The 24,990-nt window shown below is 47.0% G+C and overlaps 1 protein-coding gene across 3 annotated transcripts in view; it reads left to right on the forward strand.

The window, feature by feature from the left end:
* PTS (6-pyruvoyltetrahydropterin synthase) overlaps positions 1 to 24,990 on the forward strand; it is a 147,574-nt gene that overhangs the window by 99,148 nt on the left and 23,436 nt on the right. The gene's annotated exons all lie outside the window — the stretch shown is intronic.

Genomic DNA, 24,990 nt, shown 5'->3' on the forward strand with positions numbered 1-24,990 from the left:
CTCCATCCCAGCCTCTATGAGGCCCAAGGCCCGGCCCAGCACTGATACTCAGTGAGTATTTGCTGTTGAAGGAGTGACCTGGAGTAGCCAGAAGAGTTTTGTCGGGAAGGCAGGGTTTGAGCCGGGCTTTGGAAAGCATTACGTCTGGGAGGGTGGGGACGGCCGACAGAGCTGTCTGGGTCACGAGACACAGGAGAGAGCATATCATGCAGGTGGGGGTGTAGAATGAGCATTGAAAACCTGGGCGGGTCAGCTTGAGGAAGCAGCAAAGTCCATGTTATGGCAAACACTAAACATCAGAAGGAGATGCTGGGGAGCAAAGGATGAAAGAATCGACTCATGTGAAAGTTTTTCATGTGCTGTCTTTAAATATGAGCTGGGATGGAGATACTTTGATTTCTGAGAATCCTGAAGATGAATAAAATCGTCTAATTTAATGAATTAATCATAATTGTTATTTTATGGAGTCCTCATCATGAGCCATAGATTTTTCTAAGTGCTTTACACACATCAACTGGGCTAATTTCTATCTAAGTTTGTGAGGTAGATGTCATTATCCTTATTTCTAGAAACAGAGGCTCCAAGAAACTCAGAGAGGTTTAGAAACTTGCCCCAGATCACACAGCTGGGGAGGGCTAGAGCTTGAAGCAAGGCTTGTCTGCCCCTGAGGTTCTCTTAATGGCCAGGTTTTACTGCCTCTCAGAACAGGTGTAGTTGGCTCATGCTGTGACAATGGGAGTCCCTGGGTGAGTCGGAGGTGGGCCTGGCTGCGATGTCATCCCAAGGCAGAACTGGGGGAGGCTCATTGGAAATGCAGGCTCGCTTTGCTAAGGGCCAGGCTGACATAGTTTGGTTGCTGATGTGCTATCGCAGGACACTGAACCAGTGCCCTCAAGGTCAATCCCAGCCACGTTTCTCTGTGCTTCTGTTGCTCAAAGACTTGAAAACAACCTTGAAGGAATAAATCAACGAGGGAACAAAGTATATGCTCTCCCCCATTAAGCTTGGCTGGGAGCCTCTCTTCCACACTCCTCACACGCAGAATGCGGTTTGAAGGAACAGATTAACATTTCAAACTGGTTCGTGCAATTAGACCGGAACACCTGGTTTTGCAATAACTCTCATTTTCTGTGTGTGCCAAGGGGGTTCTTGAAATTCCCATGCTTGGTGGATTACCCTAATGACTGGTCACCAGCTGTTATGTTGGCATGTTGTACGACAATTGATTGCAGCTCCCCACTGGCATTTGGCCGCGGCCCCAGCAGAAGCAGGTAGCAGGCTAGTGCTGACACCTTCTCTTCCTCATGTCACGCGGGGCACGGGCTCCTCTTCAGCGATAAGTGGCTCAGGCTTAAGAGAAGAGTGTCAGGCTGGCAAGCACCCTCCTTGTCTCAGCATCTGGGCCCATTAATCAAAGCCAAATGTGTGGGCAGGGGGCAGTGTGAGGGGAGGGGGTGAGGAGATGCAGCATCCTGAGTCCGTACGCTGCTTTGTGCAGCCCCGAGGCACATAGAATCATTTTTGGGTTTTATACCAACTTTGCTGACTGATAGAGCAAGTTTTATAATCTCGATTCATATCAACAGCATATCAACAGCAACTGTGATATAATGTTGTATGAGAAATATGCATTTGATTCAGATGCGTCTGGTCTTTGGGTACATTTGCCGAAAACACTTCACAGCCATAAAATTGAAAGGGGTGTCTTGTTATACATGCAGGTGACTTTTGGGACCCCACCCGAAGGCAAATCCTCGTTGCCAGGAAGACCAACCATGTGATTAAAGGGTTGCAGCTTTCAGTCCCACCCCTGACCTCTGGGGAGGGGGGAGGGGCTAAAGGTTGAATCAGCCAATGGCCAATGACTTAGTCACTCATGACTATGTAATGAAGCCTCTGTAAAAACAACAACAACAACAACAACAACAACAAAAAACCTGGAGGACACCTTTTTGGTCCTTTTCGTTGAGCTTCTATTCTTGGGGGACCAGAGTGCTCCCAGGTACCACTGAGACAGGTCTCAAGCTCCATGAGGACAGAAGTTCCTTTGTTCAGGAACTTGCCCTATGTATCTCTTTATCTGGCTGTTGATTTATATTCTTTATCATACCTTATAATATTCTGGTAAATATAAAAGTGTTTTCCTGAATTCTGTGAACCTCCTCCAAGGAAGAGGTTATAGGAAGCTCCAGGCTGTAGCTGGTGGGTCAGAAGCCCAGGTAATGGCCTAGGGCTTGTGACCGAGGTCTGAAGTAGGGGATGGGGATGGGGGAGTCTTGGACTGAGCCCTTAACTGTGGAATCTTATGCTATCTCTGGGTAGATAGTGTCAGAATTGAGTTGAAGTCTTGGACACCTTGCCAGTGTCTGAGAATTGGTTAGTGTAGTGTGTATGGAAGCCACACCTATCCTGTTAGAATTGGGTCCGAAAACCCAAAAAGAAGCCTCACCCCCCAAAACAAAAACAAAAATGTGGAGTCTAGACAGAAAGATATAACAGACATTTATCATTTTTCCCAACTGCCTAACATCAAGCTCTCTTCCCCACTGTATGTAATATTGGTAGGATGAAATTGCCCAGAAAACAACACCTCAGAAAACAACACAGGCAGAGTTTTTCTTCTCTTCAGCTGTGACCACTGCTGGGGAGGAAACAATTTTTTCTACCCTTCTAGATTCTTAGACTGGCCTAATGATTAAATTGACATAAAACAGATTAACAGGAGAAAAACTAATTTAATTTTGTATGTACAGGAACCCCATAAAAATAGGAGGCCCAAAGGCAGTTGAGGCTGAAATGCCACCCTGAGCTAAGGAATAGGATAAGGGGCTTGAGGCTTCAAAGGGGAGGAGGGTAATTCACAGGACAATAGATTAGCTGATGTTTGGTAATTAAATGTTTGCCCTGCTGTACACATAGGCTTCTCAGATAAGTTATCTCTGGTAATGAGTCTGTCTCAGAATTAGGCCCCCTCTCTAAATTCTTTTAGGTAGTTAAGGGAGAAGTAGAAGTTTTTCTTGAGCCTACTGGGTCTTGATTGCCTTCAGCTCAAAATAATGCACATGCCAAAGTGCCAAACTTCAAGGTCACATATTCTGCTCCCTTTCACCACAGAATACAAGTGTGAAACTTGAGCCAATCAGACATTTCCAAGAAGAGCTTTGAATCTGGTGCCAAGTCCTCAAAGATGACAGTAAAAAGATACAGGAAGGGAAGGTCAGAATCCATCCATCCATCTATGGCCATAATAATTTCCAGTAGCAGCAGTGTCTTAGAAGAGAAGTGGGGTCCTGACAAAAGGTTTTACCAAAATATGTATGTATTTTCTGTTCTTTTTCTTTAAAAAAAAAAACACCTTTTTTTAATGTTTATTTATTTTTTGAGAGAGAGAGAGAGAGAGAGAGAGAGAGAGTGTGAGCGGGGGGGGGGGGGGGGGGGAGAGAGAGAGAGAGAGAGAGAGAGAGAGAGAGAGAGACAGAATCCGAAGCAGGCTCCAGGCACTGAGCTGTCAGCACAGGGCCTGACTTGGGGCTTGAACCCACAAGCTGTGAGATCATGACCTGAGCCAAAGTCAGATGCTTAACTGACTGAGCCACCCAGGCACCCCATGTTCTTTTTCTTTTTTTTTTTTAATTTAAATTCACGTCAGTTAACATACAGTGAAGTCTTGGCTTCAGGAGTGGAATGCAGTGATTCATTTCCTGCCTATGACACTAAGTGCTCGTCCCAAAAGTGCCCTCCTTAATGCCCATCACCGATTTAACCCATCTCCCCACCCACTGCCCTCCAGCAACCCTCAGTTTTTTCTCTGTATCTAAGGGTCTCTTATGGTTTGCCTCCTTCTCTGTTTTTATCTTATTTTTCCTTCCCTTCCCCTATGTTCATCTGTTCAGTTTCTCAAATTCCACATGTGAGTGAAATCGTATGATATCTGTCTTTCTCTGACTGACTTTTTTCACTTAGCATAATACTTGTGTTTTCTGTTCTTAATTGCTTGGTTCTTGGACACTTGCAAAGAGTAGAGATCAATTTTAGAAGACAGTTGTTGAATCTGAGAGCTCCTTAGAGTCTTCTCATGGGCCAGTGTCAGTCACTATAATTGTGAACTTAAAAAAAAAAAAAAAAAAAAAAAAGGCCAGGCTTAGTAAGTTAAGAAGAGACTTTACTTGAAAGGTTATTCCAAGGGGTGGGAGAGGAGGGCCTATGCAACTGGGAGAAGCTCTGACCATAATATCTGCAAGTGTCTGAAAAGTTAGGGGGAGGAGTTTTTCTTTTATAGGGCAGAATAAACAATGCTAGAAATAAGCTGGAATGAGGAAGTGGAATGAAGTGATCTGGGCAGTAGAATGGACAGTGGTTTATCCACAGGCCAGCCGGGCTCAGGCTGAGGGTGGGCCAAAGCTCAGGCAACTGGAGGAACAAGAGAAACTTAACTATTTGCTTGACAAGCATTTTATTTCAGTTGTTCGCAGTGAACTATTGGGGACAAAACAGGTCAGCTAATCATCATTTATGAGGCAAAGGAAAGGAACTTGGAGGGTCTATGCCTGGCTTTGTCATAGATAAACAAGGCTGGCTTCCATGAGTTTTACCTGAGTCGTATGGGGAAGGGAGGGTCTTTGTAGTAAACCATTTCCTGGAACTCAAAAAGATGGGGGGATTTTTAAACCACTCTTTGCAGGAGCATAGGGCTCAGGTAAAATTCAAGACTGTCACCACAGCCCTGGCTGATCAGAGGGGGAACCTGTTTATAGACGTCCACTACTGCCAGGCATTCTTATGTACGGTATCTCAGTTACAGCCTGTAAGGTAGGTTGTGGATATCATCACGACTTTACAGGTAGGTGCAGTGTGGAGCAGTAACAGACATCTTCAAGATATCATACAGAGAAATGGTGCTGGGGCTGAGACTTGAACCCTGGTTCCTTAGGTTCCAGGTCTATACCTGCTCCTTTAGTGACCTAATGCCACAAGCCTGGTTTGTGTTTAAGACGAGCACAATTATTCGACACATAAGTGACCCAGATGTATTTGTGGAATTTTTCATGATGATTATGTTACATCACCATCTAACAGAATATGAAAATGAGGGTCAATTACAATCTCAATTTGCTAGCCTGAAATTGTCTTCTATAATTCCTAGGCAGTCATCAGCACTTCCCCCGGTTCACAGGCTTGGCTTTGAATGCAAAAGGACTGCATTAGCACAGCCATCAAACCCTGTCCGCCTCCAGCATTGCAATCAATGCTGCTGCAATCCTTCTTTACTGAAATAACAATTCTTCTTCAAGAGTAAAAAGGAGATGAAAATCTTACATCTTTCCCTTTGTATGTTTTCAGATTCCCTACCAGATAACGCCCAAAACAGCAACAACAACAACAACAACAAAAGTGGGGAGGAAGTATTTTATACAGCATCAGAATAGAATCCAGAACGGGCTTTGTTTTGGTCTTGAGAAAGTCAGAGCTCTCAGGAGGCTCTGGTCACACACGAGAGCAATATTCAAGGGGAGTCTTGCTGCTGGAGGGTGGGGCAGACACCTTTTAAGCAGCTGCCCTCTTCATCCTCCTCAGCTCCCTGTTGGCTGCCCAGGGCTGATAGCTGACCACTCTGCCTGCTCTTTGAGGTCCCTTAAGGGGACCCACACCCCAACATCCTGGGCCTAGATTGGGACCTGAGAGCCTAAACCCAGAGCATCTCACGGTGATGGCCTGCTGTGGTCATTGCTGTGGCTCAGGTTCTAGAGGTGGACAGTCATGGATTTTGTTCTGGCTCTTCTCAGCGGAATCTTGCTGAGCAGCTTGGATAAAGAGCTGCAGCCCTCTGTGCCGTAGTGTCCTCGTCTGTTAGGAGGAGGTGAGAACATCCATCTCTTTGGGTTGTGGTAAGGGTTAAAAGAGATAATGTAACTGAGTAGGTAGCCTAAAAGAAGCACTCAATAAGTTGGTTAATGGTGATGATGATGATAAGCCATATATATATTTTTCGATGTTTATTTATTTTTGAGAGACAGAACATGAGCAGGGGAGGGGCAGAGAGAGGGGGAGATAGAATCCAAAGCAGGCTCCAGGCTTTTGAGCTGATAGCACAGAGCCTGTTGCTGGGCTTGAACTCATGAACCATGAGAGCGTGACCTGAGCCGAAGTCAGATGCTTAACTGACTGAGCTATCCAGGTGCCCCTTGATAAGCCAAATATATTAATGTGTGATTGTGGGAAAGGAGAAGAGATCTGCTAGACCTTTCTTGCAGGAAACAGATGGTCTGACTTTCAAAGCTCATTTCTGGAGCTCTATTGTCCACTGCTCTCCATTAATGCCCTGTTTCTGGGTGGGTGCGGGGGTCTCATAAGGGTCACTCAGATCTTACTCTCCCTCAGTGCTCAGTTTGGCCTTCCTTGTGACATTCTTCCCCCTGCTGACCTCCCAGACCCACTAGTGGCCCAGAAACACTCAGCTGGGAAAATAGGAGCGATGGTGGCAATTTACCTAATAGAGTTATGGTGTGGATTAAATGAGATACGAGGTATGCAGTGCCTGGTGTATAGTAAGAGCTCAGGCACCTGGCTGGCTCAGGGCATCCAACTCTTGATCTCAGGGTTGTGAGTTCGAGCCCCACATTGGGCATGGAGCCCACTAAGAGGCAGTCAATGAAGATGCTTTTCAATAGATTACTCTAAAAAGTCACTTAAGTTGTCTTATTCCCTTTTGTGCAAAGAATAGTTCAGAGTGGTGTATAGGATATAAGGTCTGAAATAGGGGAGAGCCCTGAAGTAGCCCATTGCTGATGCTCACAGTGGGCTTTGGATGAGGAGGGCTGTGGCGACAGGTTTTGGGGTTGGGCTGGGGACCCACCGTGTGCTCCTGGGGCTGATCCTGAGGCAACTACCGCCGTGGTCTGGGGATTTGGTTGTGTGCACTCAGACCTTGACAGAGCTCACTTTCCAAGCTCCTACCCTTCAGCCTTCAGCTCTGCCTTCCACCTGATCCCTGCCCCGACCTTTCCGAAGGGCTCAGAGTCATTCATGTAGGAACACATTTTAATTTTGGGCTTCGAAGTGAGTGGAGAGCCCTGGAGCTCCTGACACCTGCCACTTTCAGGGAGGCAGTTAGAGGCCTACAGGGAGCAAGTTTGGATGCTGGTTTATTACTTTTCCTGTTTTAGTCAGTCAGGCAGTTACATTTATTAAGTGTCTTTGTTGTGGAAAGTGCTGCAGTGGATGCTGTAGGAAGGGGCTGGGGAATGGAAAACGCACCCAGTCACCTTTGCAGAAGAGCTTACAGAGCATCAGGAAGTTAGGACACACACCAGAAAGAACCTAACTGAATTTACGTTACTGAGTACATTTTTATGAACTACGTTTCTAATAGGGAAGGGGAAGCTGAGCCAAGGCTGGGGCTGGTGGTGCTGTTTAGAGTTGGATGAGGCTCACCCGGAGAGGCTTTCCAGGGAAAATTAATTTGAGCAGGGTCTAGAGTCCCCCAGGAACACAGAATGCTGGAGAGGAGGAGCCTGGGGCATTGAAGAAGGGACAGGGATATTCACAAAGGTGGGGAAGTAGGACCTGAATGACAGATGATGAACCCATTGATGTGGGAGGCTCAGGTCATCCTCAAGGCAATACAAGAGGTGATGACTGTGAAACCGCTTTGGGAAAGAGTCGTGAGCAGGGGCAGGGAGCTGTGAGAGCAAGTTTAATGATAGGCACACAGAACATTCATGTACATCTGGCAGAAGCAAACCTTTATACAGGCTTGAGATCAAGTATCCTCTGCTCATTGTAAGTTTGTGGGGTGTGTGTGTGTGTGTGTGTGTTTGGTTTGGTTGGTGAATTACTTAGGACTCTGATTGTGAGTGACAGAAACCAAAATGAGGTACTGAAGGGGTGGGCCTACGCCGCCCCGCCAACTCCATCTTGTTCTGTGTCCTTCACCATGACCACCCCTCCTCCCCTTGAGTAAACTCCTGCTCACCTGCCTAACAGGACTCCGACCCTTCCCCAGCCAATCCGCTGAGGCCACAGCCATTACCTCACCAACTGCCCCTAGGCCCCAATAAAACCTTTGTCCTTTTGAAACTAGCTCTCTCTCTCCCTGGTATCTCACCGCTGCATCGGTGCAGGTAGGGGATTGAGCTCGAGCTAGCTCGAATAAAGGCTCTTTTGCTTTTACATTGGACTTGGCTCCCTAGTGGTCTTTGGGGATCACGAATTCTGGGCATAACAGTACCTCAAAACAAAATCTTGTAGGACTAAGAGACTGTTGAAGCTGTTTGCATGGTCAGCCCAGTTTTTACTCAGATTATGTGTTCCTTTGGGGGTGGATTAGGGACACTGATGGGAATAATGGCAGAGATAAAGCTACCAGTCCCTCCCTACCCCATCACCCAAAAAACCCCACCCTTTGACCCGTATGGGGGCTGGAGCTTCAGGAAGGGCCTAGAACCAGTAACAGACAGCCTTAGGCTCGTTCCCTCTCTCTGTCATCTCTGTTCCTTCCATATGTCTGTCACTCAGCAGCCTCCCTCCTTTTCACCTCAAACCACAGGGTAGGTGGGAGCCCACCTTAAGGAGACTAAACCTGACTGAATTAGAATTTCCTTATCCCTAATTCCACATATTTGGAGGAAACAACGTGATTGGCCTGAAAAGTGAGATGGCTATCCCTAATGCAGTGACCTCCTTCCCAGGAGGGGAGTGTGGTCACAGAATGACCACTGGTCCACCTCCATGGTGCCATGGGTGAGGAGAAGGACCCTGTGAACTAGCAGATACCCCAAAGAGCATCTTGGAAAGTGGTTATGAGAGAAAGTAAAAGGGGTTGGGCTGGTGTCGTGGACTTTGCCTTCAGTGCTGTGGGAGGTGAGGGGCAGATCATTAGGAGGCCTGGGTTCAAGTCCTGACTAATGGCTGTGACCTTGGGCACATGTCCCTCCTACCTGAGCCTTTGTTTTCTTATCTGCCACGTGAAGTGTTGGGTTGACTAATCCCTCACAGCTCTGAAGTGCAGTCCCCTTGACAATGTATGAGATGATGAGGGCCCGGTTTAGGGCGAGGGCAGTGGGAATGAAGTGATATGAGGGAAACGTCACAGGATCAATGGTGGGAGTTGGTACAGGACTGGCTGTGGGGTGTGAAGTGACAAGAGGGTTCAGAAGGATCTGGAAACTGGAGGATGGTGTTGTTCCTCATGGTGACAAGGACAGCAGGAAAGGAGGCCCATCTGCTGAGAGAAAAGAGGAAGAGTCCAGCTTTAGGTGGTGAGGTGTCCAATCTGAGAGACCTGATGATAACCAGGGGTGGCTGCTTACCACTAGCCATGTGGTCAGATTTAGAAATGCAGGCCTGAGAGCCATTTTCATAGGTGTGGCATCTGCAACCAGAGGAGGCACTGATGCTGGAGGGGAGAAGACGGGGGAAGGAGTAGAGATGAAGAGATGACTGAGAAACAAGCAGAGAGCAGCCACAGGAGCTGGTGCAGTTGGGGGAGGGGCTCTGGCTGGGCCTGGGTTGAGCTGTGCCCAATGCTGTGCAGATGCCCCATGTGTGAGAAACAAGAGTAGATGGGGCCAGGGCCCTCGTGACCTCTGAGGACAGCGAGTGTGAGCATCCAAGATGAGGGGCTGAGAAGCGAGAAGCAGCTGAGGCAGAAAAAGTAGCCCAGTTCTGAAACAGTGAACTGGTCAATGAAGGCAAGAAAGAGAAAACAGGGACCAACAGATCAGGGAATTCAAGAGAATTCCCTGTACCTCCCTCCCTGCCCTTCATCTCTGCCTCTGCTCTAGACTGAATGTGTGTGTCCTTCCAGCATTCAGGTGTTGAAATCCTAATCCCCAATGCGATTGTATTAGGAGGTGGAGATTTGGGGGTGATTAGATCATGAGGGTGCAGCTTCAGAAGCGGGCTTAATGCTCTTATAAGAGACCCCAGAGAGCCCCCTGGCCCCTCTGCCATGTGAGGATGGAGAGAGAAGACAGCCATCTATGGTCCAGGAAGAGTGCTCTTATCAGCCCAGTTGTGACCGAAGGAGATCTTGGAAATGCAGAGCCAGGTGGTTCCCTCTGCCATGCAACCCTTGGTCATCCTGACAATGCAGGGGGTACGTTTGGGGAGTGGTGGGCCATTCACCTGAAGAATTTTCTCCTACAGCCATTGGCTTCAGATCATTAAGGCTGGGAGGCTGAACAATGTCTGGGAGACTCAGAGGATGTCCCCACTGTCAGTGACTTATTCTCCTGTTTCTTAGGCACTGGCTGCCGAAGTGTCTCCATGGAGGCTGTGGGGCAGTGTCTGCGAGTGTTTGGGGAACAGCGGACAAGAAGGGTCTGCACCGTGTGCCCAGACCCTGTGCCAGGCAAGCCGGTGGTCCCCATGGGCCCTCCTGGAGCTCTGTCCCTCGGTATCACCTCTCTCAGGAACAAAGAGCCACTTCTAAACCTGCCTCACTTCAGGGTGTGCAAGCCAAAAAGTTAGGGCCCTCAGGTGTTCAGGGATCAGAGTCTTTAAATTCACACTCCCTAGGAGCAGTGCTGGTCACTCCTGTGGCCTGTGACCTCATGACTCTTCTAGCTTTCCATGTTGCCACACTCCTCAACGGCTGCAGGGAGCCTCCCAGGCAGAGCCTGTCATGTCTCTCGTTTTGTTCATCTTGCATCTTGTTTGACCTCTTCTCCCTGATCTTTCTCAAACAGTGGTTTTGAAAATACAGGACCTCCTCTGGCCTTCTAAAACATCTCTGCCTTGAACAGAGCCAGGCTCCAGGCTGCCCACCCTTAACCGGCGGCACCTGCCACAGGTGTGGCTCCCCTGCTGGGAAGGAGGTCTCGGGGGTTCAGCCGCTGCCTTCGCTCTCGTGTCCTGGAGGGGGTCTCGGTGTAAGCCACCCAGGCCAGACTTGCCCCTTGGGTCCACCCGTCCTTTATGTCCTCTCAGGAATGGGCTCCCCATGGAGTGGATCCTGCATGAAAGTCCTGGGGGGAGGAACTTGCAGGCAGCAGCATCAGGCAGACACCTGCCCACGGCAAGGTGAATGCTCCCGCCTACCAGACACCTGGACTTGTCCTTGGCCTGTGTTCAAGGCTGAGACCGGCTTGTCATTAGCTGGAGCGCTCTGTGGTTCCCTCACTCAGAACGGACCCAGCCCTGCCTTGCAGCCTGGCTGTGCTATGGAGACAGCAGGAGGCCAGCTGTCTTTGAGGTGACCTGAGTCCCTGCGGCGTGTTGAGTCTCCCCTGGAAGAGCCGGGGACTCACAGGTGGATGCGGGTCTTGGAGAATGAGGGCCTGAGCCCAGCCTGTAGGGAGTCCGCACAGCCGAGCGGGAAGCCGAGAGCCAAGTGCCCTCCAGCACGGAGCATCTCTCCGTTCAGTCACAGACACAGGGACTTTTCAAAAACAACCGTGTTCCTGCCAGTCCTTCATGTTTATCCACTCACAGGATTGATTTTCTAATGAAATCCTCCTACTGCATGATTTAGGTTCATTTATATAAATTATACAGTGATTTATTTAATGACCTACTTGGAGTGCTATAAATTCTACAGCATCCATGCCATTTATTATTTAAACCTCGTATAAATCATGCAAGATGAGGAGACAGAATTGTGTGTAAAGATCATGGGCTTGGTTCAAATTGCCTTATGGGAGCCCAGAGTGGGCTTTGTTTTGAGTATGGAAAACAAATAAATACACTAACACATCAGCTCTTTTGTGTGTGTGTGGGGGGGATGTGTACCAGCAGCCTTTGTTTCTTTGTTCCTACGGGCGGCCCCCCATGGGAGCCACTGCTACTCTGCCCGCAGACTGTAGGATGGCCTGTGTGAAAGCTTGACATGCTGTCAGAAGGGGCCTGTGGGCTCTGTATGGCCAGGGACTTTGCACCCAATACTTTGACATTTCTGAGCTTTGAGAATTGAGCCATGCTTCATGCAGGAGTGACAGAATAGGCCCTCAGGCTCTTGTCTTGAGCCAGAGAGCTCCTTTGCTTAAAAAATATCCTTTCTTGTGTGAAACTACCCACCTCTTCTCTTCCTCAGTTGGTCAATTCCTTCTGCCTCCAGGCAGCAGTGGGAAAAGGGAACCTATGGCTATTTATAAGGAGGGCTGTTCTTTTCTGGCTCTCCCCAGATCTGGAAACAGGATGTGACCTCCCTAAATTCCAGGGTGTGTGTGTGTGAGAGAGAGAGAGATCGATAGAGAGAGAGAGAGAGAGAGAGAGAGAGAGAGAGAGAGAGAGAGACTATGCATAATGGTTAAAGCACCCTTGAAGTCAGTCAGAGCTGGAGTGGAACGGTCTTAGAATCTGCTTGCCCAGCACAGAGCTGGGGGCTGTAGGAAAGTTTTAAGCCTCCTGCTGGACCCTTAGTTTCCTCAGCTGTAAAACGAGAATAATAGTTCATATTATCAGAGGTGATTGTTAGAGAAATAGGTGTGATAATGCATATATATCATCAAGAAGGGGCTTGGCAGATAATACATGCTCAAAAATGTTCATTATTATTTGGCAAAAATTCTGCCCTCTCAAACTAAAATATGGAAGATTTGCAAAACTTGTGTATAAATAATGATGACATAAGATAGAAAAATATATGTACCATTAAGAAAGGTACAGATGGTGTGCTAAGCTAAGCTTTTCTATCATTTGAATATTTTGTAATAAGTAAACCATACACATGGTGCAAATTCAAAAGGCACAAAAAGAAATACAGTAAAGGGTAATTCTCCCTCCCACAGCTGTCCCCCACCGCACAGATTCCCTCCCAGGATGCAGCCATTGTTAATAGTCTCTTATGCATCATTCCAGAAAGTCTTTGTACACTGAGCATGTGTGCATATGTGCTCTTAGCACACCATCACTGTCCTGGACAGCTTTCTTTTTCTCGCTTGGCAAAGTATGTTGGAGCCCAGTCTGTGTATGGTTCATGTAGACCCACCCTGTCCCAATGTCTTCTGTGGGAGGACATTGCTGGGCTAACCATCTCTGCACTGGTTGACTTCTGGTTCTTCCAATATTTTGCTGTTACAAAAAATGCTGCAGTGAATATTGTTTCTTGTTAAAACATTTCTCCAGGTTAAATAACTGTGTGTGGGATTGTTGGGACAAAGAGTATATGCATATGTAATTTTTACATTTGTTGCCAAATCATGCTTCACAGAGCTTATACCCCCTTCACTGCCACCAGCAATGAATGAGAGTACTGCTTTGCACACCAAGTAAACAGTGTGCTAACAGACTTTGCAACCTTGGAGTATCTTTTCATCTTTAGGAGCTATTCATATTCTTCCAAATGAGCTATTTTTTTTTTTATTGAAAAGCTGTTTTTTTTTCACATTGATTCAAGGCAGCTCTTTATATATTAAGGAAATTAGCCCACTGTCAATGGTAAGTCAACAAGAGGGGTCCTTGCCCTGGCCCCACTCTGGCCTCCTATGGGTGTACTTCCCCATAGGGTAAGGAGTCTATATATAGCGCTAATGGTCTTCTAGACCATTTGATGGGTACACAGGACTCTGGGATTTCTTGTTCAAACAACCCAGAGATCATTACCAGGCTTCTTTCTGAGGTCTGTCCTCTAGAGAGTAGGGCTGTGCTTTTGGCCTGGATGCCCTGGTGTGTGTGTGTGTGTGTGTGTGTGTGTGTGTGTACACGTGTGTGTACGTGTATACGCATGCACAGAGCATGCACATGCAGGCTGGGTCATTCACAAGCATGACTGCAAGGTCCCTTGCAGTCTGAGATGAACCCAGGTGTGGGAAGAACTGTGGGAGGCTGGGGTTAGCTTTTCCTCGTGCCATGTTGTGGTGTGAAACTCTGAGCAGTTCAAGAATTCTGAAGTCCAACCTGGCCTTCCAGGTCATTTTGAAAGCATATTTGTCAAGGTAGGAGTACAAAACATATTATATTAAGCAATTTATTAGCTTGACTTATAACTTTGAAATATTATGACATATGCTATGTGGGGCCCCATTTGTAATCTTGCCCTGGGCCCCGTAAATGTCAGGGCAGGGCCTGACCGCATACCCTCAAGTCAGCAGGAAACACGCTGGCATTTATTCCCATATTATTCTGGCATGAAATCATAGGCCTCTAATTTATTATTGGATTTCAGAGCTTGAAGGAAGTACAAGAAAGTCAACCTCACTTTGGACGGTTGATGTCTTATCCCCACTGTACAGATGGGGCAACTGAGGCCCAGTGTTTTGCCCTACGTCAGTCTGCTTCTTCCCTTTTCCAGGCGCCACGATACCTTTGCTAAGTGTTTCTGTGGAAACTGTTTGAACATCTAGCTTTTCATTTTGTAATCAAATCAGATAGTGATAAGTTCTCAAGCAAGAGGGAATAAATAGAGCTTCAAATAGAAGGATCAGACCAGATTTCACACCAGACTGGAACTGTCTGTCTTCAGATGCGGTCTCCTGACTGCATTTCATAACAGAGGATCCCTGTCTTTGATTTCCTCCTGTGTGATCATCTGGAAGCACATGCACCAGATAGCTGGAACGATGCCACGAAAAATATTTATATTGGTGTGGAGTTGTTTGCATCTTAGCCCGTGCACTACTCTAATAGCACCGTGGCAAACATGACATTTTCCCCAAGTAATTATAGAAGCCAGCAGACATTTAGAGGAGGCTGGCTGTTCATTGGCATGGGAAGCACAGCCTCACAGCCCCCGGGGTTCTGGAATCATGGCGGTGTGGCTTTTTAACCCAATTTGTGCACCTTCCTGGTAATGAGCAGAGGCCCTGCAGAGAGCCGTGCACTAACCTCAGGCCTGGGAGCACCCTCAGGTGAGAGACTGTCGTAACTTCACCAGGTGAATCAAGAGGATTGTGCTGCTCAACTCCTCCCACCTCACCCCTTTTGCTGAATGCAGTCTCGAGGCCTGTGTGGGGAGGGGAGGGACAATAGGGGGTCTCATCAGGTGTTGCCCTCCTGCCCAGGGAGATGAGTCACCAAGTCACAGCCATAGACCAGGCCTTCTGCAACCTTTGGGTGTCCCTGCTGCCCAGAAAGGCTAAGGACAATGTCTGTGAGGACCCTGGAATGTGGAGAAAAGGAGCAGACAGGAGCAGGTAACTCCACGTGTTGGCTCCTCCATGCCGGGTGGAGATGGTCTCAGCTAAAGAGCTCCCCAGGGGGATACTGAGGTAGGGTTTCTCTCAATGCCCTGTTAGTCTTATGCCTAGAGGAGAAACTGTATGTACCACCCTGGAATCCAGTTACTTTTTGCTGCGGGGTAGTAGAGGGCCTTCGGATTCCAGAGCCAGATACCTGGCTCGAGCCTGGCTCTCCTTCCATTAATCTGTTGTCCTCGCCAGCCAATCACATAACTTCTGTGAGGCTTGGGTTTCTTCTCTGTTAAAGAGAATAACAATACCTATTTCCAAGTGTTAGAAAATTTTTGTAGAGTTCATTTAATTTTGAGAGAGAGAGAGAACACCTAAGTGTGGACGGAGAGGAAGAGAGAGAGGGGGAAAGAATCCTAAGCAGAGTCTGTGCTCTTAGCACAGAGCCTGATGTAGGGCTCGATCCCACAAATGCTGAGATCATGACCTGAGTTGAAATCAGGAGTTGGGCACTTAATTGACCGAGCCACCCAGGCGCCCCCAACCCTAAGAAGTTTTAAAAGGAGGTGATACAGATGTGCTGATCACAGTTTGCATTGCTGAGGAGCTATTATTTTTGGAACTCTACATGGCTAAAATGTTTTTAACTTTACAAATACTATCACTTTGCTTCTCATTAATCCTCAGGGTGCTGCCATAAGAGAAGAAGGGTTTTATTCCCCTTTTTAGCAGGTGACTGGAGTAAAGCCCAGGGAGGTTTTGCAACCTAACTTAGCAAATATTCTTGATCAGAATACTAAACCTTCAACCTGCAATTCCTGTCCTTGAGAAGTTTAAAAGCTAATGGGCAACACCATCCTGTGCAGTAAATATGAGCTCAGTGCGGGGAGGAACTCTGGCTATGTTGTTCTCTGCTGCATCCACAGTGCTCCACAAATGTTTGCTGATTGAATGAATGACATGATTCTGGTGCAAGACACAGGGAAGGATAATAGCAGATTTACAAAGTCCTCTGGAAAGTCAAAAGTGAGAGAGGAGTTCTGGCCGGGAAGCATGAGGAATGCTTCAGGGAAGTGGTCACATTTGGCCCGGGCTTTGAAGAGGCTGTTGGATCCTGACAGGCTGAGATGAGTGGAGAGGATGTTCTCAGAAGCAGGGACAAGGAGTTAAAGCAGTGACTCACATAGAGGTGGTCACATTGAGGAAACATGAGCCATGTGGGTTGGCTGGAGACTGGGGTGCGTGATGCTCAGTTGGGGTCAATAGTTTGGGCAACCGTCCACTCAGGTTTGCCAGAAAAAGTCCCAGTTTATGCCTGTTGTGGATTAATAAACACCTGTTATTTTTGGTGCCCCTTTTCAAAGTAGCCCAGTCTGGAGCATACATCATACACTCACTCTATCCATAGCGAGCGATAAAGTTTCAAGGAAAGCTTAGGGCAGGATTAAGGAAAAGAGGACAAAGAATTTGGACTTTAGTCTCTTGGCTGGGGTTTGCGACTCCAGTGTCTACGGGGCCATCATGTGGGCTAACATATGAAGCTGGCAGAGTGGCAGATCCTGTGACCCAGCTCTGGCCAGTAGCTGCCATGTAAATGTGTGTACTTGGGTTGTTGCTCAGGGTTCTCTAGAGAAACAGAACCAGTAGGATGTATGCAGATACAGACAAGAGGGGTGATAGGAATTGGCTCATGCATTGTGGAGACCAAGAAGCTCATCATTTGCTGTCTGCAGGCTGGAGAATCAGGAAAGCTGGTGGTATAATTCAGGCTGAGTCTGGAGTCTGGAGCCTGAGGATAGAGGTGGAGGTGGGGCAGTGGTGTGTACCCCAGGTTAAGTCTGAACCTCAGAGGGACCAGGAGCATGATGTCTGACTGTGGGAGAAGATGCATGTGTCTTAGGCAGGGAGAATGATTTTGCTTGCCCTCCACCTTTTTGTTCTCTCATTCCCTCAACAGATTGGATAGTGCCCACTTAGGTTGGCAAGGGAGACCTTCTTTACTCAGTCTACCAACTCAAATGCTAAACTCTTTTGGAAACACCCTCGCAGACACATCTAGAAATAACATTTAACCAGCTATCTGGGCATCCCTTAGCCCAGTCAACACATAAAATTAACCATCACACTTCAGCTTGCCAGATCTGGTGTTTGAGGCGAGCCAGAAATCTGAATTTTCATGTGCAGCTCCCGATTTTAAAATATTGGTTCAAAATTTTGAAAACACTGTCGGTTGTACAAAACCTGTCTGCACACTGTGACTGGCCTGAGGCCACCAGTCTGCCCCTTCGCTGGGCAGGGGCGGGGTCTGGAGAAGATTTCTGAGGAGGGGGTGGGCTGGTGAGAGCTAGGTCCTGCTTGGAATTCAGCATCATCTTTGATTAGAGAGGAATGTCCAGGAGCTCTGGTGTGTAAACACTGGTGGCCAGTCTTCTGAATGGGGAAATAGCCCCTTGGGGGTTGAGTCGGGCTGAGCCCTCTCAAAGAGTGTTACATGTTTAGGTCCTGGAGAAGTGCACTGACTTATCAGCCTCTGGTGGTATGTGAGAAACCCATTGTAAGCTTGGTTAACTCATTTGGGGGATGTATGCTAACTCTGTGTCATTACCAGTAGCATTTATGGTTCATAAAAGACTTTTTTTTTTTAAAGAGCAGGTATTTCAGACAAGCACAAACATAACCATTTCCTCACTGAGCTGTTTCCTGCTTCCAAGATTCTGGAAGCCAAGTGCAATCTGAACTGTTGTAATCAGAGGTAGGCTTCTTATGCCGGGTTGTTAGCTGTGGTGCAGGTCAGCAAAGCCAAAGCCCTATATCGCTGTACAGATTATAACTAAGTCTCACGATGGCCATGTAGGGTGTCTGATACTATCTCCATATGATAAATGAGGAATCTGAGGCTCCCAGAGGACAGGAGAGATACAGCAGCAAAATGGAGAAAAAGGCCAAATCGAGTATCACTCAAATCAAGACTTACTGTGGGCAGGATGCACTTGACCAGTAGACAATACTGTCTGTGAATACATGGAGAATACTATGGAGAGTAAGGAGGGAGGAAGCAAGATTAGGCAGAGAGAGGCTTTGGGTCATGACATAGATGGAGAAGGGAAGAAGCCGGTAGGATGTGTCTCCAACTGTAGTGCAATGCTGAATTAAATCTGGGTGAGGCTGGCTAGTCCTCCTCTAGTCCCCAGCTAGTCTCCTAGAAACATTGCTCATTGGAAGAGTCCACTGGCAGGAATGGCCCCGTTCTAGCACCCTGCTGCACTTGGCCTTGAGTTGGGAGCTGCCCTGGGGAGTATGGCCTTGGTGTAGATGTGGTGGTGGGTCTGCAGGGTAGCAGCTGGGCTGCTATTCACAGCAGGCTCTCCTGAGGGAGGTTAGAGTGGTGCCCTTCACAGCTGTCACAGGCCCCACCCATGCTCCCCCTCACTCACCCTGCAGAGAGTCCACATGCGGCAGAGCCCAGGTGGGCAGGCGAGAACATTCTAACTTCAAGTTTTAAGTGTTGGTTCTTGTGTGAGATTTGACCATTGTAAGTGCTGGATTGGAACTGTTTATTTTTTTATTTTTATTTTAGTTTTTTAATGTTTTTATTTTATTTTTGAGAGAGGTAGAGACAGACCAAGTTTAAGTGAGGGAGGGGCAGAAAGACAGGGAGATACAGAATCTGAAGCAGGCTCCAGGCTCTGAGCTGTTAGCACTGAGCCTGACGCGGGGCTCGAACTCACGAATCGCAAGATCATGACCTGAGCCGAAGTCGGATGCTCAACCAACTGAGCCACCGAGGCGCCCCTGGATTGGGACTGCTTAAATTTTAAAGTGAATGTAGGACTTTTTATTACCTATGAGCGACCAGAAGAACTATGTAAACCATTTGAGTTCTCATCCACAAAGGGCCACCCCCACTGAGGAGGTGGAAGTGAACGGTGGGACTCAAAATAAAAATACCTTTATGACACCATTTCCTGAGTCCTGCTGGTTCAATGTCGTGGTTACACTACAAAGTGCTTAGAGCAGTGGCCGGCTACAGTAACCACGAAATAATAGAGGTTAGCTTCAGGCAACCTTGAGGTACTAGAAAGGAGAGATAGGAGACCGGGGACAGGAAAGGAAGGGAGGAAAACAGAAAGGGCAGTGGCAAATGTATCTTTGTGTATGTCCAGCCCTGTTACTAGAAGCTGGGCTCTAGGGGTGCCCTGCCCAAGCATGAGGGCTACAAGGGCCTGGGGTTGGGAGGGGATCGCTGGACATCCACCTCTGGAATTAATTAGTTTATGAAACCACTGTATTTGGAGGAGGACAAAGAGAGCCACCTGTCCTACTGGCTGTATTTCCCTGGAGGAGTGGGTATGTCTTTTAGGTTATTCAGAGAATAACTGACAACCTGGCCTTGAAACATCACCCGTCTCTGCTGAACCTCACCAGTATAGCTATGAAGGGATCAGTACAAGCGAGAAAACCCATTCTTGTTCTTAAGATGCTGAAAATAATAGCTGGGGAGAGAAGACACGTGAATAAGAAAGTCTTAATGAAAGCTCAAAGTTGAAGCTCCAGATGATAAGAAAGAGCTGGCATCAGGGTACTGCAGAGGCTTAGCTGCTGGATGAATGCTTCAGGCCAGAATTGCTGTAGGAGTTCAGGGTGGGGAGACCAGTGGACTTGGAATCACACAGATGGGATTAGCATCACATTCCTGCCTTTATCTGCTGAGTGACCCTGGACATAGTATGTAACCACTCTGAGCTCAAATTTGCTAACCTGTCATGGGGCACAGGAATGCAGGAGGATAGAATGATATTGTGCTGCTAAAAACACACCGTAAGTGTAACCTTTAATTTTTCTTCCTTTCAAATGGCTGGGGTGGAGAGAAAGGTCAGGGCTAATGGGGCTTGAGCAGAGTCTTGCCCTAAGAGGAGGATTTGGTGTGTCACAGGTAGATTATAGAACAGAGAAGCCTGGGGAAGGGGAAGTTCAAGGTGCTTTGGTTAACAGTACTTGAGAAAGTGATTGGCATAGGGGTAAGGGACATAAATATTGGTGGGAAGGTAAGATGAGGGTTGAGATATTTGCGTCCTTGAATTCAAGGACCATAGTAGTAGCGATGACCATTTAGCTGGTGTTAAGGACTGAATTGTGTCCCCCTCCCCCTGAAATTTGTATGTTGAAGTCCTAGGACCTTAGAATATGGACTGTGTTTGGACACTGGGTCTTCAAAGAGGTAAATAAGGTAAAATGAGGTTGTTAGGGCAGACCCTAATCCAATATGACTGGTGTCCTTACAAGAAGAGAAGATTTGGACAGAGATACATGCAGAGGAAAGATGATATGAGGATACAGGGAAAGATGGCCATCTACAAACCAAGAAGAGAGGTCTGGAACAGATTCTCCCTCATGGCCCTTGGAAGGAACCAGCCATGCTGACATCTTGATTTCGGGCTTCCAGACTCCAGAACTGTGAGAAAATAAATTTCTGTTTAAGCCACACAGTCTGTGGTACCTTGTTACAGAAGCCATCCTAGCAAATGAATCCAGCCAGGGTAAGCACTTTATGTGTGGTATCTTGTTGATAGGTGAAGGGAGTATTTTCGCCATGGAGGAGTTACTTAGTTTACTTAGGACCTAAGCAGGATTGAGGCATATGTAGTCTAACGTGTGGTCCCTGGACTTGTTCTCAGGAGGACGTCTCCGAGCCCATTACTGGCAACCACCTTTACCCATTTTACCTGGATCTTGAGCCATAGCTATCTTATAATTTTCCATGAAAGTGTTTTTTTTGCTGGCTAGGTTCTGTCTGTGATGGTTGCACCTTGACAGGCCCTTTATTTAGCTCGTATTCTCTGTTCTCCTGCCCTCAGCTCTTTCCCTGGCTGCCTTGATCAACTTCCTTATGCATAACAAGCTCATGGTCATTGTTATGGGCTCAGTGTTTGTTCCCTCCTCCCCAGCTCACATGTTGAAATTCTAACTCCCAGAGTGATGGTATTATGAGGTGGGGCCTTTGGGAGGTGATTACGTCACAGGTGTGGAGCCCTCATGAGTGAGGGTAGTATCCTTATAAAGGAGCCCCCAGGGATATCTCTCACCAGCTTTCCTCCATGTGAGGACACAATCAGAAGCCTGCAGTCTGCACCCGAGAAGAGGGTCCTCACCAGAATCTGGCAGCACTGGCACCCTGATCTTAGACTTCCAGCCTCCAGAACTGTGAGACATAAAGCTGGTTGTTTAAACACCCCCCCCTCCCCCATCTATGGTAGTTTGTTATAGCAGTCTGAACTAAGGCACCAACTGGGCACCAGTACTTGGTAAAGAACTGAATGTAAGCAGAATACGAAGATTGAGTAACTTCATTGGCCTTTTAATTTAATTTAATTTAATTTAATTTAATTTAATTTTATTTTATTTTTTTAATGTTTTTTAAAATTTATTTTGAGAGACAGAGACAGCACAGTGGAGGAGGGACAGAGAGAGAGGTAGCCTGACACGGGGCTCAATCCCACGAACCATGAGATCATGAGCCGAAATCAAGCGTTGGACACTCAACCGACTGAGCAACCCAGGTGCTCCCTTCATTGGCCTTTTTTTTTTAAAGTATATCTTATATTTTTCCCCACTTAAAAGTAATCTTTAGTGTAAGAAATTAAAAAAAGATTTGACAGAAGTAAAAAGAGAATAAAATAATACTCATTCTGATTACATAAGGGTAACAGAGTAACAGGTGTAACTGAGCAAATGGTATATGCAAACGACTTTAAAACTGTTGTTCAGGCCTATTTAAGCCTGCTCTCTGGCTAGCACTTTTTTGTTCCTTTGATAAAATCTAGGGTAGACTTCATGATTCTCTCTACCACTGCCAAATAATAAAAATTCTCTTGTAATTTTTAATCACAAATCAGACCTTTTCAGTAATCTAAATGTCGATTCTCTGTAATAGCAAAATTCAGGATTTAAAGTTTCTCTGTAACAGAGGCTGGCAGCTGTCCACTCAAATTCATTTCCCCTCATTTTCCATTGTACTGTGTTCTGCTCACATGACTGACTAGCTGGACTACATTTCCCAGTCTCCCTTGCAGTCAGGAGTGGTCATAAGACTGGATTCTAGCCAATGGAATGTGAGTAGAAGAGATGCGTTTCACTTCCAGGTCTGCCCCTTAAAAACTTCCCAAGTGTGTTGCTCCATACTGTTTTCTCTTTCTAGTTAATTGTGATGGAAATGACCCCAGGGTGGTTGTTGGAAGCTATGTATTAAGGATCACTGGCCAGGGTCCCTTAGCCAAGCCTCCTGCCTTTCCTACTACCCCAACCTGGAACTTTCCTATAATGTATTTAAAAAAAATTTTTTTTGAAATGTTTATTTATTTTTGAGAGAGAAACACAGAGTGCATGTGGGGAGGGGCAGAGAGAGGAGACACAGAATCTGAAGCAGATTCCAGGCTTTGAGCTGTCCACATGTTTGATGCAGGGCTTTTGAACTCCCAAATTGTGAGATCATGACCTGAGCCGAAGTCTGATGTTTGACTGAGCCACCCAGGCACCCCTCCTATAATGTTTTATGAGCAAGAAATAAACCTCTGTTGTGTTGGATCACTAAATGTTTGGGTCTGTTTGTTACTGCAATCTAGTCTACTCTAACTAATACATTCTCCATCTCAGGTTCACTTCAGGCTAAAAGCCTGCAGTAGGAAAGGGGCATGGCTAGCTTTCTCTTTTCCTGCTTTGTGCCTTCTTTTCCTGCCCTCAACTCTGTTGACCACCTGTGGTTTCTGTCCTCTCACTTGGAGCAGGAAAGATCTTATTTGACTGGAACAATCATTAGCTGTTTTTGTGCCCACAGAGTTTTGGCACATATTCAAAATTGATTCTTTCTCTTGTGGATTGCTTCCATGGGGTGTGCTAGATATTTCCTGTTTGTCTCTCCAGACCTAATTTCTTAACCCCCTTTAACCTGCTTTAGCGCCAGTAGGGTGACCTGTGTAGGTGGTCTCAAAGGGCTCCTGTATCTTTTAGCATCTGCTTGAGTTTGGCCAATGGGGAGTACTGTGAGGGGACTAGGGAGAGGCAGGAGAGGGAGGTAGGGGTGTTAATTTCCCGGTTCCCTCCTTGTGGAACCATCTGACTGCCTCTCTCTTTTGAAGGTCACAGTTCCTGTCAGGAAGTTCTCTGCACACTCTGTGCTCTGTATGTGGAATCTGGTAACCACTCTTGACCCTTTGCCTCATCAGGATGGTTAGGGTGCAGGCAGTTCTTAGCTCCAGAGCACTGCACTCTTCCCCAAGATCTTCCTCCATGCTGCCCATACCTCCATGCATCATCTCTTTATTAAACTTTCCTCAGATTATCTAATTGGAGTGTCCCCTGTTCTCCTGCTAGACCATGACTAATACAATGCGTTCCTTGTTTTTTTTTCAAAAATTTTTAGTGCTTATTCATTGTTTGAAAGAGAGATGGAGATAGAGCACAAGTGGGGGAGGGGCAAAAAGAGAGGGAGACACAGAATCTGAAGCAGGCTCCAGACTCTGAACTGTCAGCACAGAGCCTGACATGGGGCTTGAACCCATGAACTGGGAGATCATGACCTGAGCTGAAGTTGGACGCTTAACTGACTGAGCCACCCAGGCACCCCTACAGTGGGCTCTTTGAAGATGCCCCCACCTGAAGCATCAGACAGTGTGCACTTGCAGTGATGTGGGCAATGCACCTGCCATACTGCTGGCTTATGATTCTGTCCTCAGTGTGTGAGCATCCCTGGTCTGTCCACTCTGTTGGAGGTCACATGGCCTCTCCAAGGGCTTCCCTGGGACAGGAAATTGAAGTTCAGAGATGTTCTGTGATTCACCTGGAGTGTCCGGGGCTGGCCAGTGGTTGAGCCCACAGTCAAACTCAGCCCCAGTCGCTATCAAAGTTAATTCTGTCCCCTCTGCCACATGTCTATGTGCATAACCAACCACTTTTTCCAAAGCAGTTCTGCAAACTTGTTCTCCCACCAGTGAACAAATGAAACTACCCTAGTTTGGGTCTGACTAGAATTCTGCATGATAAAAAAGTGAGTTGGTGGAGCTGGCCTTCGGCGAGCTCATTTTTCTGGCATGAAGACAAATGCCTGACAAGATGATCAAGAAATTACAGGAAGGAGACATAACAAGTAATATCGGCCTGGATTCTGCTGTGCTTCTGCCAAACCAGACACCCAGTGGCTTGGTGGAAAACAAGGTGCTGGCAAGGGGCCCCCTCGGCAGGAAGGTGTGGGTCAGGTGGCCATGTTTGTGAACATTTCGGTTTGAGTAGAGACCGTCTCTGCTTCCATAAGTTGTCCTCTTCCTGGCCCCCACTGCCTCCAGACCCGAAAACATCTCACAACCCCCAGGGCATCTCTTGGCAAATACAGTACTGACACCACAGCACCTCAGCCTACCTTTGAGTACTGGAAGCAGGGTGGGAATGTGGCTCTTACTCTCTTGCCTCATACTCCTTCGAGGGCAGTTCTCTTGCAAAGTGGCATCAGTCAATGCTCCCCTAGGATGCTTTCCTTGACCCCGCCCATGGGCTGGGTGACTCTCCTAGGTTCTTTCATGATGGCCCATACTTATAACCTCTCTTAGCTCAGCAGGTGTTCATTCAACACTGACTATGTGGCTAGCCCTGTTCTAGGACCTTGTTCTGAAATCTAGACCCTCACAGCTCTTGGAGCACTGTTTTGTAACTGTCTACTCCACAGACACCAGGTAGATCACTGACTTTAAGAAGGAAATATTCATATTTTTAGCTTGGTTAGAGTTCTACATGAATTCTGAGAGGCTGCCTCTTATTATTTTAAATTATCATTATTTATTTATTTATTTTTTAATTTTTTTTTTAAACGTTTATTTATTTTGGGGACAGAGAGAGACAGAGCATGAACGGGGGAGGGGCAGAGAGAGAGGGAGACACA

The sequence above is a fragment of the Prionailurus viverrinus genome, chromosome D1 (genome assembly GCF_022837055.1).
Source record: "Prionailurus viverrinus isolate Anna chromosome D1, UM_Priviv_1.0, whole genome shotgun sequence".
Lineage (NCBI taxonomy): Eukaryota > Metazoa > Chordata > Mammalia > Carnivora > Felidae > Prionailurus > Prionailurus viverrinus.